The sequence below is a fragment of the Drosophila sechellia genome, chromosome 3R (genome assembly GCF_004382195.2).
Source record: "Drosophila sechellia strain sech25 chromosome 3R, ASM438219v1, whole genome shotgun sequence".
NCBI lineage: Eukaryota > Metazoa > Arthropoda > Insecta > Diptera > Drosophilidae > Drosophila > Drosophila sechellia.
Window position 1 is genome coordinate 1,692,990 of NC_045952.1, and position 18,881 is coordinate 1,711,870.

General features: G+C 39.8%; 1 long non-coding RNA gene across 4 annotated transcripts in view; it reads left to right on the top strand.

The window, feature by feature from the left end:
* Positions 1-18,881, top strand: part of LOC6620772 — a 31,828-nt gene that overhangs the window by 3,029 nt on the left and 9,918 nt on the right. The gene's annotated exons all lie outside the window — the stretch shown is intronic.

Consider the following 18,881-nt stretch of genomic DNA (forward strand, 5'->3'; position numbering starts at 1 on the left):
TATTTACGTTTCTCAGCACGCAGCTGCTTCAGATATTTTACCCTTTTGATTTCAAATACATACCAACATTAACTTCCATATTCATATCGAAATAGATTTCATTTACTTGTTATATCCGTTACTCGTTAAGTAAAACAGGCAGAAGAAAGCATTTCCGATTATATTAAGTATATTCTTCATCAGAATCAAAGGCCATGTTCGTCTCCCCGTATGAATGAAACGATGTCAGGATCTATAAAATCTAGAATCTTGAGATTAAGCATGCAGCTTGAGAGACATAGACGCAGCGCAAGTTTGTTTCAAAATATTACCACGCTCAGAACCCGCCCAAAATTGCCACGTCCACACATTTGAATGTTTTGATATTTATTCATATTTTTATTAGCCGCCCAAGGCTGCCACGCCCAAGCTTTTAAATTTTTTTCTTTGTTTTATTGTTTGTCTTTCCAATTTTTATCGGTGTACCAAAAACACACCCCTCCTTACACCAGCAAAAATACCAAAACAACCGTAATTTGAAAAAAAAATTTCATTTTATTCCCCCATATCTATCGATATCCCAGAAAATTATTGAAATTTCGAATTCGCATACTAGTACTAATACTAGCTGAGTAACGGGTATCTGATAGTTGGGGAACTCGACTTTAGCAGTCTCTCTTGTTATACCCGTTACTCGTAAAATAAGAGGGTGTACAGAATTCGTTTTTTTTTCAATATATCGTCCTTAAGCAATTATTTTCTAAAACAAAATATATTATATAAATAAAAAACACAAACAAAATTTACCGAAAGCTTCACTAAATCTTTTTATGAGCTTTGAAAGGTGCAAAGGTTCCCGCCAAATTATTAGCATCCATAAATTATAGTAAAATATAAAAAATAAAATCCAAGGTATGTTGTTTTTAACGTATGTAGCTAATATATGTGTAGGTGTCCTGTTTTTGTGTTGAGTAACATCCAATTTATGTGTATTTTAAGAGATAATTCTAAAGTGTCCCCTGTGTTTCGTGGAGTATAAGAAATTTTCAGACAATTTCTGATAAAAGTTAAAAACTTCAGTTTGTACCTTTAACTATTGTCTTTGACAGTAATGTAATATCTTTTGCCAATTTTTGCTCGTTTTGTAACTATTTCATTTTATATAATTGGCAAGTTCGAGTTCAGACACAGCGACATCCTGGACATTTGGAGGCTTAACAATAGGCAAAGTTATGTTTCAGATTACGTTTATTCCGCAATCAACAACAATAATCTGGAGTCTTAAAAGACAGAAGAGATTGACAAAAATAAAAATAAATTTTGAATTATTCATTTAAAAAAAACTGCCCGAGTGTAACAGACAACTTGACCGATATATATTGCCAAATATACACTAAGTGGATGGCGTCTAAGAGAAAAATTCTTATTAGTGATTTTGAAAACTCCAAGACAGCACAGCAATATATAAGCACCAGGCTTTTATATAAAAGGCATAACAGCAACATATATCTGCCCTATAATGAAGTGATCGAAGCAAAATTACAGTGCCGACCAGAGGGTATAGAAGTAATGGAAAATACTGCACAAGTGCTATTGCAAAATCTCTATATCACCAACGATCCACAAAGTACTGGTCCACGGATTTCAAATCAATAATTCGGCGTTGGTTCCACTTGGATGTCTAGGCGAAAATGCGAATGAAGCCCGAAATAAACTTTACAAAAGGGATCGACTATTACATGCCAGGAAAAATAGTCAAACCAATACGATTGTCCGAAGGCAGTAATAAGTCTTTTGGAAATACACTCTAATTTTAAACCTGATCCATCAGACAAAATATTGGATTCACATTCTGATTCTGATACGAGTTCAGATTCGGAAATTTTTAAAGTAGAACTAGAAGAAGAAGAGGGCGATTATTCATAAAACAATATATCTATGCACATTTATTAAATTTAAAAAAAAAACAATAAAATTTCGTTGACTCCTGAGTCATACCAAAGACACTAGATTAACAAGATGCGTAACGCCATACGATTTTTTGGCACACGATTTTTTCGCCTTGGCTCTAGAGGTGGCTCCAGGCTCTCTCGAGTTTTTGTTCGAGAGAGAGAGAGAGGAGAGCGCTACAGCGAACAGCTATTTTCTGCGCATACAGTGATAGCAGACAACTGTATGTGTGCCCACGTATGCTCATGCATTGTTTTATATATTATATATTAATTTATTTATTAAGGCATACGGGGAAGTCTTGAAGCCCCTTTGTGTCCTTCTTATCTATTAATTCAGCCCATTTGGGCTCGCCGGCTAACTATGGTTAGCTTTTTCAAATTTACAGTAGTTTCTACAATTACATAACAATCACATATAACAAATAGGATTTAAGATAAGCGTCGGCTTCTGCTGACCCTTGTCAAAGGAGATCGGGAAATGAGATCCCTCGGTTGCCTTCTGTTGAGCCTCCTTGGTGGGCGAGATCTGTTTAGAGCGCTGGCCAGTCGATTTCTGTGGCGCTCCAGCCTGTCATGGTATCTGCTCGAGTGCTGTTTATTTCGTCAAATACCGTTGCTAGTTTCAGGTCTCTGTGCAAAGTGGTGTTTCGAACAAACCACTCGCATCCGGTGATGAGTCTTGCTACCTTATTTTGAATAGCCTGGATTCTTTTGATTTGGCTATCGCATGCCAAGCCCCAGATCTGGCACCCATACTTCCAGTTTGGTGCTAAGATCTGTTTGTAAATTGTCAGCTTGTTGGATAGCGACAATTTACTGCGCGAACAAAGTAGCCAGTAGTGCTTCGCCACCTTAGCACGTAGGCGCGTTCTGATGTCGTCATGCATTGTAAATTTGACAAAATATGCCCTTCACCATAGAAGTTCTTATACTTTAAATCTTTATTATTTTTGATCAATTGGCACCATGTGAAAAATTCTTGTTTGGCATTTCCCTAATGTAATAGCTTAGAAATAGTAATAGCCGAATCTATGTAAATAATATCATAAAATAAATTTCCAGAATGACTTTATATTAGAATATTTGTCATTAGAGTATTCAGCTTGCGACGTGTGAAAAATTAATAAGAAAATGATTGTTTAGGGCGATCTAAACAAACGAATTTAAAAAACTTTTAAATTAAAATATTCAGGGCGTAAATTATTAATTATTATTTTATTTCATCATATTGCCAAAACTCCAAATATGTAAATTCGATTAGAATTCATTTCGGCCCGAAAATCGTCTTCTAGCACAAGTACGCACACATATTCACGTTCTCGTCTATTGTTTTTACTCACACAAGCACGTAAAATCAATTTTTAGATTTCTTACGCTCTCAGCTTAAGCGCACGAACAGAGAGAAATTGTGGCCGTCACCAAAAAATTGGATGCATAGTGCTAAACCAATGTATGTATGGCCGTTACGCATCTTGTTATTATAGTGACTTTGTAGAAAACCATCGATGGTTGGCACTATCGATGGTTTCGATGGTTTTCTAAGAAAACATAGATAGTATCGATAGTTTAAAAAAAAATGGAACTATAATTTAACGTGAACCGAAGTTTATATACCCTTGCAGAATAAAAAAAATATATTACAGTAGCCCTTTAGAAAAATGCAGAAGGGCCTGCAAAGCAATTAAAATGCATTTTTGAAACAAAACCAAAAACGTTTTATTTGCTTCAATGTAACTATTATTTAAATTAACACTGTATTCAAAATATGTAGTAATATCAAAATAATGTTTTTTTATATTCATAATAAGACAACAAGAGATCATTGTTTCTGGTTTTTGTTCACAAAAAGTATCATGTCTACTACTTTTGGTTTAAGCGGTGCTCTGCGGTCAGATAGAATCTGACCAGCTTTACTGAAGGTTCTATCAGATTCTGTTGGACTGGCCGGAATGCACAGGTAATTTCTACAAAGTTTAGTTATTGGCTTGAGACTCTCCCTGTTTTCCTGAAAAGGGATAAAGTCATGAATATTAAATTTAAAAAGTAAAAATGATATTCTTACCATCAAATAAGCAAGGGGATCCTTATCCTCCGGCTCATTAGGTCTCGCAAAATACGTCCTCAATAGCATTATTGAGTTCCGAGTGAACTTTATTTAAAATTTTCGTTCCTAAAAAAGTAAAGAATCTGTTTTTTTTTTTCTCGTGGAGTGTCTGGTGGTGTTGAAATATCACGTGTGGAAGGAACTCGGGACAAACTTGAAAATAACTCTAACTGCAAAGCTTTCGCGGCTTGCTCTGAGTTCGATGAAAACAAAAAACCGTCCTTTTTAAATCTGGGATCCAGTAATGTAGCCATTCTAGTAACAGTCTGAGTTTCGTAATGCGAGAAACGCTCTGGCAATCCTTTTTTAAGCGCAGTCTGTGAAACGGAGCTAGAATCTGGCATATCTCATCCAGAACGATCATTTCGTCCGCTGATATTGGACTTGGAGCTTTGGTTGAGTTTAGAAGCACTGCAGAAATCGAGTCATTTACTAAAATAATCCGTTGAATCATATAGTACGCGCTATTTCAACGCGTTGGAACTTCTTGTACAAGTCCATAGCGTGATTCAGAAATTTTTGCATTTTTAAGTTTCTTTGTTGCGATTGAACTCGATTTGAAAAACGATACGATTCTCTTACACCTTGCTAGTAAGGGCACTATAGAATCTATTTTCAGGAGATCTTGCACTAACTCATTAATAGTTTGCGAGACAAAAGGTAAATGTTTCATATATTATCATCATTAATTCGCACGCTTCTTTCATAGACGCGTCGTTGTCTTTTACAATCGTTACTACCTTATTTAAAAGGTTCCACTCATTCAAAACGGCGCTGAGTGAGTTCGCAATATTACTAGCGCAGTGGTTAGTTGCATCTACAAGTTTTTGCGTCGAGAAAACTGCTGATTTAAGTTCATAGCATTCGTTAATGAAGTGTTACGTTATAGTGAGATACGCCTCATTAGCACGCGAGGTCCAACAATCAGTAGTAATGGATACATTGTCAACGTAACTGAAATCCTCCTGCAACTTCAATTCCAAAAAACTTCAAAACTAGTGGAAGGAACTTTTCAGCCTCCAGATATTCGGGACCTGCACGTTTTAAGTGATCCCATTTTGGAGTCGTGTTATCCACAGTTGTTAAAGGGTCTGAAATCAAGAACATATTGGTTACTAAGTATAAATTTGAAACACGTGTAAATGCATATTTTGTTTCTATATGTATATAAATACACATATGCACATTGTACGCGAACGAGTCTGTTTGAATGTTTGCATTAAAAGTACTTACTTTTCAAGTATTTATCTATCTCCAACCTCTTCCAACACCACCAATCTTCTCAAATAGTTATTTCTTCTCTATAATCTCAAAAAGAAAACTATAATTTCCATTCCGCATGAAATTTACCAAACTTACATGTCTCTCTCGCTGTATGAAAGCGTTAGTGACGCCAGTGCGGAGAAACCATTTTAGACTTTATGCCAAAAAAAATAGAATTCTGGGCAATAAATTCTTTAAAAACTCTATTTTTACACAAAATCCGTTCGCTTCCCGAATTTGAACAAAATTTTGTTTTTCTGTCTTTGTGTTTTGTGTACTCTGTCTTTCCTTCGTTGTCCGCAGTGCAGTTATTTTTTCTTTTTTGGATTCACATACATAAGCTGCACAGTGCACCCGGTCCACACATACATTGACTCGCAACTTATTTCTTGCAATAGGAAAATAAAAGTCGCGTTTGTTTAGCTATTGAGCTTTTTCAATAGCTGTTGCGAATAATAAAAAACCGAAGAAAGTTTGTTTTTATGACGGCAGTTTTTATTTTGCGAATTGTTTAAGGCAGCTAAGGCCTAAGCTAAGTCTTTTCTAATTTGGCTTAAATATTAACAAGTATGAGATTAGTCTACTGCACAGTTTTGGCGGCTGCATGACCCAAAATCCTCCCCCCGTTGGAAGCTTGGCTTCCAACAGAGTCCTCAAGGGGAAGCAGACACAGCTTGTTCACTGCCCGCCTTATTACTCCAGACGCGGTCCTCAATTCTGCAACTCGAGCGACGCCGTCTCTGCCAGGAATCAACTGCATGACTCTCGCCAAAGTCCATCTCATTGGGGGTAGATTCTCGTCCTTAACAAGAACGACGTTGCCCACGGCTACGCCAGGCTTTGGGGTGCGCAACTTGGAGCGCTGCAGAAGTGAATCAAGATCAACATCAATGCTGTTTCCCTTGCTGGCTGAAGAAGGAACGCGTGAAGCTATTAAGGCGCTACCGCAAGGCCGCGCGCAGCCTCCAGACACGACCCAGCCCAGACGAGTTTTTTGAAGCAGGGGCTGTCCTGGCAACAACTTTATCTGACCTACGCACAGCAGCTCATAAAACAGGCTAGCTCCTATTAACAGGTCAACACGCTGAGCTTTATGAAATTCCGGGTCGGCGAGCTGCAGGTTTTCTGGAATCTTCCAGTCCCCAATGTCCACATTAATCCTTGGCTGGCGATCCGTGATATTGGGAGCGATAACTGCTGTTATGCTCGTTGAGAAGTCCGAAGTGACAGACCGAATCGCAATTCCTACCGAGAATCCATCAGTCGCGAAATTGGAATCCCCGATTCCAGTGACGGAGCCGGACGACCTCGACCTCTTAAGTTGCAGTTGATTTGCAAACCGAGAGGTGATCAAGTGCCGTTGAGAGCCAGAATCTAACAAGGCCCTGCAGGGAACGAACAGTCCCAATCGATTCTGCACTAGAACGGTTGCAGTGGCTAGCAGCACAAGGTCACTACCGAGATCCTGGGCAATTAGAGTAGAAGAAGTCGAAAGCGGGGCAGAAGGCTCAGTGTGGGAGCTTGAAGACACCGGAACACGTGGCTGCGAGGAAGGCCGACCATCTAGATGGAGCAGCGTATGATGCCTGATTCCACAAATGCGGCAGCGGCTCGAGCTGCATTGCCGTAGCTATTGACCTGCCTTTAGGCAATTTAGGCAAAGTGCTAGTCTCTTTGCCTCGCGCAGACGATCTACTGGCGCTACTACGGGCAATAATATATGGCATGCTCTGCACTATGGCAAAGCATGCAACCAAGCGAATTTTGGGTGGTAGCAACTAGCGTTGAACGATTTCTGCCCACCTGAACGCCTGGCGCATAGGTTGCCATGGCGCAATGCACGGCCTCCAAAGTCCTATACGCTGTTCCAGGAATGCAGCCATCGATTCCCACGACGGAATAAGGTTGGCAAAGACCGGATCCTCCAAGCGCTCCTCCCACTTAGCTTGGCTCGCCGCATCCAGCTTTTGCAGCAGCACTTGCACTATGATGCAGCCAGCGATTTGCTCAGTGGTGCCCAAACCCTTCAACGCACGAATGTGAGCGTTAAATTTGTCCGATAATTCCCGAAGCGATGCCACTGAACCATTCCGTACTACCCTTAAACCCAGAATCCCGGTGATGTGCGCCTGAAAAACGAGACGCCGATTATCAAACCTTTTTTGAAGCAACTCTAAAGCCGCTTCGTAATTGCTGTTTGAAATCTCCAATGATCGGATAGTTTCCAGCGCTGAATCCCTCAAACATGACCGCAGATGTTGAAATTTCTCAATGTTGGAGAGGTCCGGATGGCTGTCGATTATGCTCGTGAACACGGAGTAAAAATCCGCCCAGTTTGCGTAGCCTCCGCCAAACGTTGGCAGCTGCACAGCCGGCAACGGCATCGGCCTCGTCCGCGGCTGCGTTTGAGGACCACTACACTGGTGGGGCACAATACCTTCCGCAAGCGTTGAGTGCGGCGCGAAATGCACATTGCGTTTGGCTATTTCCGCGCGCACACTAGCCTTGAATTCAACGATGAATTCATCGAAAGACTCGCTCATTTCACTGCCAATTTCGTCGAAGTCCAATTCCTCCTCCAATTCCTCCTCGGTTCACAAAATAGATGCCGAAAATGCAAGCGGGGTCAATGCACGCAACGATATATGTAGCAATGTATGTATATATGCAATGCTAGCTCGCTTAAACACAGCCACTATCACCGAAATCTCCACTCATTTGTCCAACGGATTGCGATTTAATGTATTTATATTTATTTATAAACGGGATAAGTGCATTAATTAATGCATTCAAATTAACACGATCACGTCGGGGTCACCAAATGTTTAGCTATTGAGCTTTTTCAATAGCTGTTGCGAATAATAAAAAACCGAAGAAAGTTTGTTTTTATGACGACAGTTTTTATTTTGCGAATTGTTTAAGGCAGCTAAGGCCTAAGCTAAGTCTTTTCCGAAACACGACGAAAAGGCAATTGGCGGGCAGGCAGCCGAAATGCAGCGCCCAAGCTTAACGTAGGTAGCTAACAACAACAAACAAGGGATGAGAGCCGTACAGATAAATGCGTGCGAGAGCAGCGTTTTGCACTATGGGCATCGCAACTGCTACCACTGACTAATTTGGCTTAAATATTAACAAGTATGAGATTAGTCTACTGCACAGTTTTGGCGGCTGCATGACCCAACAGCGTTCTTAATTTTTTAGGAATCAACAAAAAGTTGTTATTTTTTAAACTAAATTCCTACATTTTAAATACGATAAGATAATTCTCTAAATTGTCTCACTAATAAGGAAGTTAAGAAAACGAATGTCTTTATATGGTGCAGAATTTTTTCGATTTCGATTTGGGCAGAATCTTTCGATTTCGATTTTAGGTGCTCTGCTTACATCGAAAATGTTTGTTGCCATCCGCAAAATGTCAAGTCTGAGGTGGAGTCAGAAATACATTTGTTCTAAAATAACTACGTGGCAGCATGATCTTGTAGTGATGTGGAATTAACATCAATAGACCACTGATTAAACTATATTATAGAAAAAATTTGCCCATTAGAACTGTAAGTCATAGATTTTTTTATCTTAAACTCGCTGGTCCCAAGCACAGCTATTTTAATGAACACAGCTGTACTGTAGTATGTGCATATATCGAGGGTACACTGTACCTATAAGTACACAGCAACACTTAGTTGCATTGCATAAATAAATAACTCAAGTGAGCGTGATATAAGATCACCCATTTATGCTTCAAGCTAAGTCAGCATCCCCACGCTGGCCGCGGGCCATATATGCGCATAAGCTCTCTCTCTCTTATACATATATATATATACGCTGCTCTTCTGCCGCTGCCGACGGCGGCGCAGTCGACAGCTTTCTTATGCATTTAGGTAAGATTAAACACGCTGTAGACCTTGAGCTGGCAGAACTGTTTCTGCCGACTCGAAGAGATAATAAGACAATCGAAGAAATAAAAAGGTGGCCTGACGGCTGCACTCAACTGCAAGGGAACCACGTGTTTTCAATTGGTGCACCTCTTTTTACAACTATTCTACCTTGCATTCAACTGGACTTGCATGGCGTTTACTGATTTATTACATGGCGACCGTGAGGCAGGAGCCTGCGACCTGAGGACTACTGAGGAAATGCTGCTAATACTGCCGATTTGATTTAAGAATTCGAAACAACGACAACAAGTGTGAGAGGCAGGCCGCCCCTTACACCAGTGCGGGAGACCTAGAGACGGGACACTGATGGAAAAAAGAAACAAAAAAAAAATACTGAGTGAGTAGAGTGTGGTAATGGGCAAACGCGGATGTCAGAAAAACAAAATAAATAAAGGTATAGCACATATTAAGTGGCTATCATATACAAATAAAAGACCGCCCCATGGGCAACGGCACAGAAATTAACTGCCGAATTAGACTTTCTGAAAGAAAGCCGAATACCACAACTCACTCAGCAAAAATAGAAATAATCAATGAAGAAATAACCGAAAATTCACCATCTCCCAAGCCGAAAAGACCCGACGTCTGCCCGAACGACTGCCCTCGACCATTGTACGCCGCAACAGCAATTAGCACGGCATCCTGCGAGGATAGGAAAAATATAAAGGATTAGGATAAAGGATAAAGGATTCCACCGGCGCGCCGCACATGACAACAGCGAATGTCTACAAAGCAGACGTTCGAACACCCTGCTCCTGTCGAGCAAAGGGATCTGCCAAGTCTCAAAGAGGTAATAGAGGTAGATCCGTCCGCGGGACCAAAGCCCATGACCATACAGGAGTACAAGGCACGGACTGCAGCGAGGGAGCAGCCACCTAAAAAGAAGAGGGGTGGCCGCCGGATTAAGTTGCTCAGCGCCCGGAGGCTCAACATCGAACTACTGAAGACGGCAACTAATGAGGAAGACCGGCAGCGCTACCAAGAGCGCCTTGCAGCCATCAATAAACAACTTCGTGGTGCGAAGTAAAGCGGCGGGCTGCTTATACGCCATAGCCTCAACCGCCCAAATCTTATATTAATGTTGTCGATGCGGTTTCCGCTGCAACAAAATTACTAACTTATCAGGGACCCATTTCATAACTAACACATTATACTCAGTCTTAAACTTAAAATAAGTAATAATATTGTAAAATTGCAAATTGCAACCGATGTAAACTGAGTATAATGAATTCATCCATCAAGTAAAAATATGTTTAACAACAGTTTAGACCTATTAAAATTTCGAACTATATTTATATCTGATCGAGATAACAATAATTGACCAATTTTCAAAGTTAAAATTCTATTTGTACTTTTGATATACAAATAAAGACTAATTTTCCCCATATCAAAATGGGACATAAACAGTCGAAATTATGATTTAGACAAAATCTAATAGAAACTACACCAAAAAGGTACAAGTGCGATTACATCGCTAAAAGGTACATACATGGAATGGCTAAACTTAACCATATCCATAAACAATATTAGAGATGCTTTTGATAAATCCTATAAATGTATTAATAAAACCGCGCTGATAAAAACTCAGACGCTTATTTTTCACATAAAGGTATTGATAACACAATACAACACATTACAAAACCTAATAGTAACAAACAAAAGCAAACTCACTGAAGAACATAAAGTCCAATGCTTCAAAGTTCTCAGTTCATTTGGTAAAAGACTACATAATACCAGTGTTAGACACAGTATTATAATAGAAGTCCCAACAGAACTAACCAAAATAGCAGAATTCGACGAAAGCCAGTTAAGAGACTTGGACGAGTCGCAGCCGCTAGAAGATTTAGATATCGAAAGCGATATCGAATCAATAGAAGAATTAAAATTTAATACCGTACAACCAAATACAAGAAACATGGCCAACGCATTAGAAGCTCAGAGAGCATACGTTAAAAAGGTATCTGCCACAGTACCTGAATTCGATGGTAAGAAACTCCATTTAAACAGGTTTGTGACAGCACTAAAGTTGACGGATCTAACTAAAGGAGATCAAGAAACATTAGCAGTAGAGGTCATAAAGACCAAAATTATTGGCCCATTAAACTATAAAGTAGAACATGCGACAACGATACAGGCAATAATTACCATATTGCAGGCAAACGTAAAAGGCGAATCGCCTGACGTTATAAAGGCCAAATTAATAAATGTCCAACAAAGAGGCAAGACCGCGTCTCAGTACGTTACAGAAATAGACAGTATGCGTAAGCAGCTCGAGGCAGCTTACATAGACGGCGGATTAGACGCCGATAATGCTGACAAATTCGCGACTAAAGAGTCGATATCAGCAATGACCAAAAACTGTGCCAACGAGGCACTTAAAATGATCTTAACTGCAGGTACATTTAGTACATTCAACGACGCAATGGAAAAATACCTACGTTGCAGTACAGAAATAACCGGCAATTCAAACACAGTCTTATTCTATAATGGGAATAATAGACGTGGTAATTATAATGCCTACTATCGCGGTAGAGGCAGAAATAATTATAACCAGAATTATAACCAAGGTTATAATAATAACAACAGAGGTCGCGGAGGCTACCGTGGCCACGGTAATAACAGAGACGGAGGTAACCGAAGGGGTAACCAAAGTCAGAATAATAATAACAACCGAAATGTGCGTAACGTACAATCGGAAAACAGCCAGACCCCCTTAAGCGATCAACAGTAAAAGTGTTTAAAGTAAACCTAAATCTGAGTATTTTCATTAAGACAAAAAACCAGGAAACAAACACAGTTCTTACATTACTAATAGACACAGGTGCAGAAATTTCATTGCTAAAAGCCAAAGCAAAGGAATATAATAATATAAATTTCAGTAATATATCAAATATTACAGGTATTGGGCAAGGAACCATACAGTCTATAGGAACAGTAGATCTTGACATACGCATTCAGGATGTTCTAGTGCCACATGAATTTCATGTAGTACCTGAGAATTTTCCGATACCATGCGATGGCATAATCGGTATAGATTTTATCAAGAAATACAATTGCGTATTAGAGTTTCAAAATAACAAAGACTGGTTCACAATAAGACCCAATAACTTCAGTAGACAGATTAGTATACCAATTACACATAACTTAGACTCCAACACACTCTTATTGCCAGCTAGATGTGAAGTAATCAGACAAGTTAAATTACTCACTAACGAAAAAACGGTGGTAGTACCAAATCAGGAGCTGCAACCGGGTATAATAGTAGCAAGCACCATTGCCGATAGCAAAAACGCATTGATTCGCATTATAAATACAAATAATAAAGACGCCATAATAGATGGCGCGAAGATCAAATGCGAATCAATGAAAGACTATGACATTTTTACAACACCAGTAGAAAAGGAAAATAGAACTGAAGAAATTTTAAAACAATTGAGATTCCCTAAACAATTCAATAATGTACTAACTAAGTTATGCACCGAGTTTAGCGACATTTTTGGTCTAGAAACAGAACCAATATCGGCTAACAATTTCTACAAACAAAAACTCAGATTAGGGGAAAAAACACCGGTCTATATAAAAAACTATCGCATGGCAGATAGCCAAAAACCAGAAATCGCCAGACAGGTAAAAAAATTAATAGATGATGGAATAGTTGAACCATCAATGTCTGAATATAATAGTCCGTTACTTTTGGTTCCAAAGAAACCACTTCCGAATTCGACGGAAAAAAGATGGCGATTAGCAGTTGACTATCGTCAAATAAATAAGAAACTATTATCAGACAAATTTCCACTTCCAAGAATAGAAGATATTCTTGATCAATTAGGAAGAGCAAAGTATTTTTCATGTCTCGACCTAATGTCTGGATTCCACCAGATAGAACTAGAAAAAAGGTATAGAGATATAACGTCATTTTCAACAGCCAATGGCTCATATCGCTTCACGCGACTACCATACGGACTGAAAGTAGCACCAAACTCCTTCCAACGTATGATGACACTTGCATTTTCTGGTCTTGAACCATCGCAAGCATTTCTATATATGGATGACTTAGTAGTAATAGGTTGTTCAGAAAAACATATGCTCAAAAATTTGACTAACGTATTCGAGCTATGTAGACGACATAATTTGAAACTACATCCAGGGAAATGTTCTTTCTTTATGAAAGAAGTAACATATTTGGGTCACAAATGTACCGATAAAGGTATACTCCCAGATGACACCAAATATGAAGTTATAGAAAAATATCCTATACCAACAGATGCCGACAGTGCTAGGCGTTTCGTAGCCTTCTGTAATTATTACAGACGTTTCATTAAAAATTTTTCTGATCATTCACGCCACTTAACGAGGCTTTGTAAGAAGAATGTCCAATTCGAATGGACAGCAGAATGCAATAATGCATTCGAATATCTTAAAAGAGAATTAATGAAACCAAAATTACTACAGTACCCAGATTTCGGCAAAGAATTTTGCATAACAACCGATGCTAGTAAACAGGCATGCGGAGCGGTACTTACACAAGATCACAATGGTCAACAACTTCCAGTGGCATACGCTTCAAGAATGTTCACTCAAGGTGAAAGTAATAAGTCCACTACAGAACAAGAATTAACGGCCATTCATTGGGCCATAAATCATTTTCGACCATACATATATGGCAAGCATTTCATGGTAAAAAGCGATCATAGACCACTGTCATACCTATTCTCTATGAAAAATCCAAGTTCAAAACTCACTCGTATGAGGCTGGATTTAGAAGAGTATGACTTTACTGTAGAATATCTTAAGGGGAAAGATAACCATATTGCGGACGCCTTATCTCGCATAACAATAAAAGATCTGAAAACAATCAACAGAGAAATATTAAAAGTTACCACCAGATCAAAAGCTAAAAAGGAAAATTCCTGTAAGGACGAAGCAATAGTCAAAATACAAGAGGAAAAAGAGCAAACAATAGAAAAGCCCAAAGTCTATGAAGTTGTCAATAATAATGACACAAAGAAATATGTTTTAATCAAAATAGATAAACACAAGTGTTTATTAAAACGAGGAAAAACAATTGTTTCACGCTTTGATGTTGATGACTTGTATTCTAATGAAACATTTGATCTAAATCAATTCTTTCAAAGGCTTACTTCAAAAGCCGGAATGCATAAAATAACAAAAATGCGAATATCACCAAGTGAACAGATGTTCCAATTTGTATCACTAAATGAATTTAAAATAAAGGGCAACCGAGTACTCGAAAAAGTAGAACTAGCTATTCTACAAAAGGTGATAATTATAGACAAAAATGACGAAGCTCAGATTAAAGAAATTTTGACAAAATTCCATGATGATCCTATAGAAGGAGGCCACACTGGTATTTCGCGAACCCAGTCAAAAATCAAAAGATTTTATTATTGGCCCCAGATGACCAAGACAATCTCAAAGTATGTAAAGACTTGTTTGAAATGTCAACAAGCCAAAATTACAACACATACGGAAACTCCATTAACATTGATGCCAACGCCAGCAACAGCATTTGAGTTACAATCATATGCGATCTAACCAAGTTTTTAGTCACTATTCCAACACCGAATAAAAGTGCTAAAACAGTTGCAAAGGCTATATTTGAATTATTTGTACTGAAGTACGGTCCAATGAAGACGTTCATTACAGATCAAGGTACGGAATACAAAAATTCACTTATGAATGAATTATGCAAATATATGCATATAGAAAATCTAACATCTAGCGCTCACCATCATCAAACTTTAGGAACAATAGAAAGAAGCCACCGAACTTTTAATGAATATATACGTTCATACATATCGGTTGACAAAAGTGATTGGGACATTTGGTTACCATATTTCACTTATTGCTTCAATACAACACCCTCAATAGTCCATGACTACTGCCCATACGAACTAGTATTTGGCAGACGACCCAGACAATTCAAAGATTTCAGTAAGATAAACAAAATAGACCCAATATACAACTTAGACGACTACTCTAAAGAGCTTAAATGCAGACTAGAAATGTCGTATAACAGAGCAAGAAGAATGTTAGAAAAAGCAAAAGCGGATAGAAAATTAAGATATGATAGGAATACAAATAATTTAGAATTAAAAATAGGAGATAAAGTATTACTTAGAAAAGAAACAGGTCATAAGTTAGAGAAAAGATACGAAGGTCCTTATGACGTAGTAGATATAGGAATAAATGATAATATAACCATTAAAACAGGAAGTAAGAAACAACAAATAGTACATAAAGATAGGCTAAAAAAAGCACAAATAGAATGAAAAAAAAGGGCAATCAATGCCAAACCTTTCATAATAAAACTTAAATAACGGCCTGATCAGCCAAAACAATATAACAAAGACATAGATATAATCGAATTTTTATTAATTCAAAATACATAAATATTTTTTCTTTATTCATTTAAAAATTCTATATCATAAATATTGTGAATTCATTAAAAATAATATTTAAGTAATTTTTATTTTATAATGATAATATAGTTGATAGAAAATAGTTGCATTGCATAAATAAATAACTCAAGTGAGCGTGATATAAGATCACCCATTTATGCTTCAAGCTAAGTCAGCATCCCCACGCTGGCCGCGGGCCATATATGCGCATAAGCTCTCTCTCTCTTATACATATATATATACGCTGCTCTTCTGCCGCTGCCGACGGAGCAACGTCAAGTACTCTTCCTTCCATCGCAACGAAAATATTTGCTGAAGAAAGGAGATGCGCTGCCAAGAGTCAAGCCGATTATAGTTTAGGCCCGTTATATCTGGCTCGTCAAACGACGAAGGCGGACCACCATTGAGAAAACGCGCCGGAGTGAGGACATCCAGATCGGCAGGGTCTAAAGGTCTGGAGTTAATAACTGCCGAGATGTGGCACACCAGCGTCCTCAGCTCGTCGAAGGTCAGAACCGCCGTACCCACAGCGCGGTAGAAATGATGTTTGGCCGTTTTCACCGCTGCTTCCCAAAGTCCACCGAAATGGGGCGACCGTGGAGGGATGAGCCGCCAGTCAATCGTCTCCGAAAGGCAAAAATTCTGAACGGAGCCTCGGAACGGAATAATTGTTTTGTCAGGATAAACAGCTGTTGGCCAATCTTTTTCAGGCTCCTTAAGATAGGAGGGTTCATGCGCCCACAGTGACGATTCGCTAGGCTCAGACGGCAGGGATCCTCTGGATAAGATGTCAGCCGGATTTAAAGCTGTTTGAACATAACGTCAAGCCGTGACATCTGTCAGCTCCTGAATGGCAGCAACCCTATTTGCCACAAATATGTTTTCCTTGCTGGCTGAAGAAGGAACGCGTGAAGCTATTAAGGCGCTACCGCAAGGGCGCGCGCAGCCTCCAGACACGACCCAGCCCAGACGAGTTTTTTGAAGCAGGGGCAGTCCTGGCAACAACTTTATCTGACCTACGCACAGCAGCTCATAAAACAGGCTAGCTCCTATTAACAGGTCAACACGCTGAGCTTTATGAAATTCCGGGTCGGCGAGCTGCAGGTTTTCTGAAATCTTCCAGTCCCCAATGTCCACATTAGAACTTGGCTGGCGATCCGTGATATTGGGAGCGATAACTGCTGTTATGCTCGTTGAGAAGTCCGAAGTGACAGACCGAATCGCAATTCCTACCGAGAATCCATCAGTCGCGAAATTGGAATCCCCGATTCCAGTGACGGAGCCGGACGACCTCGACCTCTTAAGTTGCAGTTGATTTGCAAACCGAGAGGTGATCAAGTGCAGTTGAGAGCCAGAATCTAACAAGGCCCTGCAGGGAACGAACAGTCCCAATCGATTCTGCACTAGAACGGTTGCAGTGGCTAGCAGCACAAGGTCACTACCGAGATCCTGGGCAATTAGAGTAGAAGAAGTCGAAAGCGGGGCAGAAGGCTCAGTGTGGGAGCTTGAAGACACCGGAACACGTGGCTGCGAGGAAGGCCGACCATCTAGATGGAGCAGCGTATGATGCCTGATTCCACAGGTGCGGCAGCGGCTCGAGCTGCATTGCCGTAGCTATTGACCTGCCTTTAGGCAATTTAGGCAAAGTGCTAGTCTCTTTGCCTCGCGCAGACGATCTACTGGCGCTACTACGGGCAATAATATATGGCATGCTCTGCACTATGGCAAAGCATGCAACCAAGCGAATTTTGGGTGGTAGCAACTAGCGTTGAACGATTTCTGCCCACCTGAACGCCTGGCGCATAGGTTGCCATGGCGCAATCCACGGCCTCCAAAGTCCTACATCGCTGTTCCAGGAATGCAGCCATCGATTCCCACGACGGAATAAGGTTGGCAAAGACCGGATCCTCCAAGCGCTCCTCCCACTTAGCTTGGCTCGCCGCATCCAGCTTTTGCAGCAGCACTTGCACTATGATGCAGCCAGCGATTTGCTCAGTGGTGCCCAAACCCTTCAACGCACGAATGTGAGCGTTAAATTTGTCCGATAATTCCCGAAGCGATGCCACTGAACCATTCCGTACTACCCTTAAACCCAGAATCCCGGTGATGTGCGCCTGAAAAACGAGACGCCGATTATCAAACCTTTTTTGAAGCAACTCTAAAGCCGCTTCGTAATTGCTGTTTGAAATCTCCAATGATCGGATAGTTTCCAGCGCTGAATCCCTCAAACATGACCGCAGATGTTGAAATTTCTCAATGTTGGAGAGGTCCGGATGGCTGTCGATTATGCTCGTGAACACGGAGTAAAAATCCGCCCAGTTTGCGTAGCCTCCGCCAAACGTTGGCAGCTGCACAGCCGGCAACGGCATCGGCCTCGTCCGCGGCTGCGTTTGAGGACCACTACATTGGTGGGGCACAACACCTTCCGCAAGCGTTGAGTGCGGCGCGAAATGCAAATTAAAATTGTTACTCTTTATTTATTAAAAAAAAATACATTTTATTTTTTATTATTTAACATTTATTTGGTGATAAACTTTTTCACTTATACTATTACGAGACACTTTGTTGGTAGCTTATCTTTAGCTTCGAGCTGTTGACGATCTCGTCCCGATTCAGATTCAGACCCCGACTCCGACTGATCTTCAAATTCTAAGTCCTAATCCAATCAACCTCGGCCAGAAACTTTTCTTTCGGAAAATTACCGAACTTTCGATTAAAGCTTTATGCTGGAAATTTTCCACTGCATTGTGAAATTCAATTATGCTGATCGATGCAGTTTTTGATTGATGCGCAATAAGTCGGCCGTGGTTTGGTCTCCAAGCGGAAGCTGTGTTTACGTTAAGTTTGGGTTGCTTATGTTAGCGGGTAGCTGAGTGCTGGCAAAGGCAATGACAAAAACAAAGACAAAGGAAATGCCGACGAGATTGAGAATTGAAATTTGTTTATAAACTGTGGAAGGGAGCTTAGTATGTTCATGGGTTGGATAACTCTCCCCCTTCTAAAATGACGCGTCCCGCTTCATTATTAATTTCGTTCAAACGCTCATTTAATTCTGTTAAAAATTCTACATCATTATTAGGTTTTTCTGGTTCTGGCCGTTTTTGTATGGTTACAAATATATAATATCTGAATTTTATTATTAATATAGTAATGAAATACAAAATGATTAAAATTAATAATATAAATGAAATTGGAATTTTCCAATTGTAAATTTCAATAAATGGGT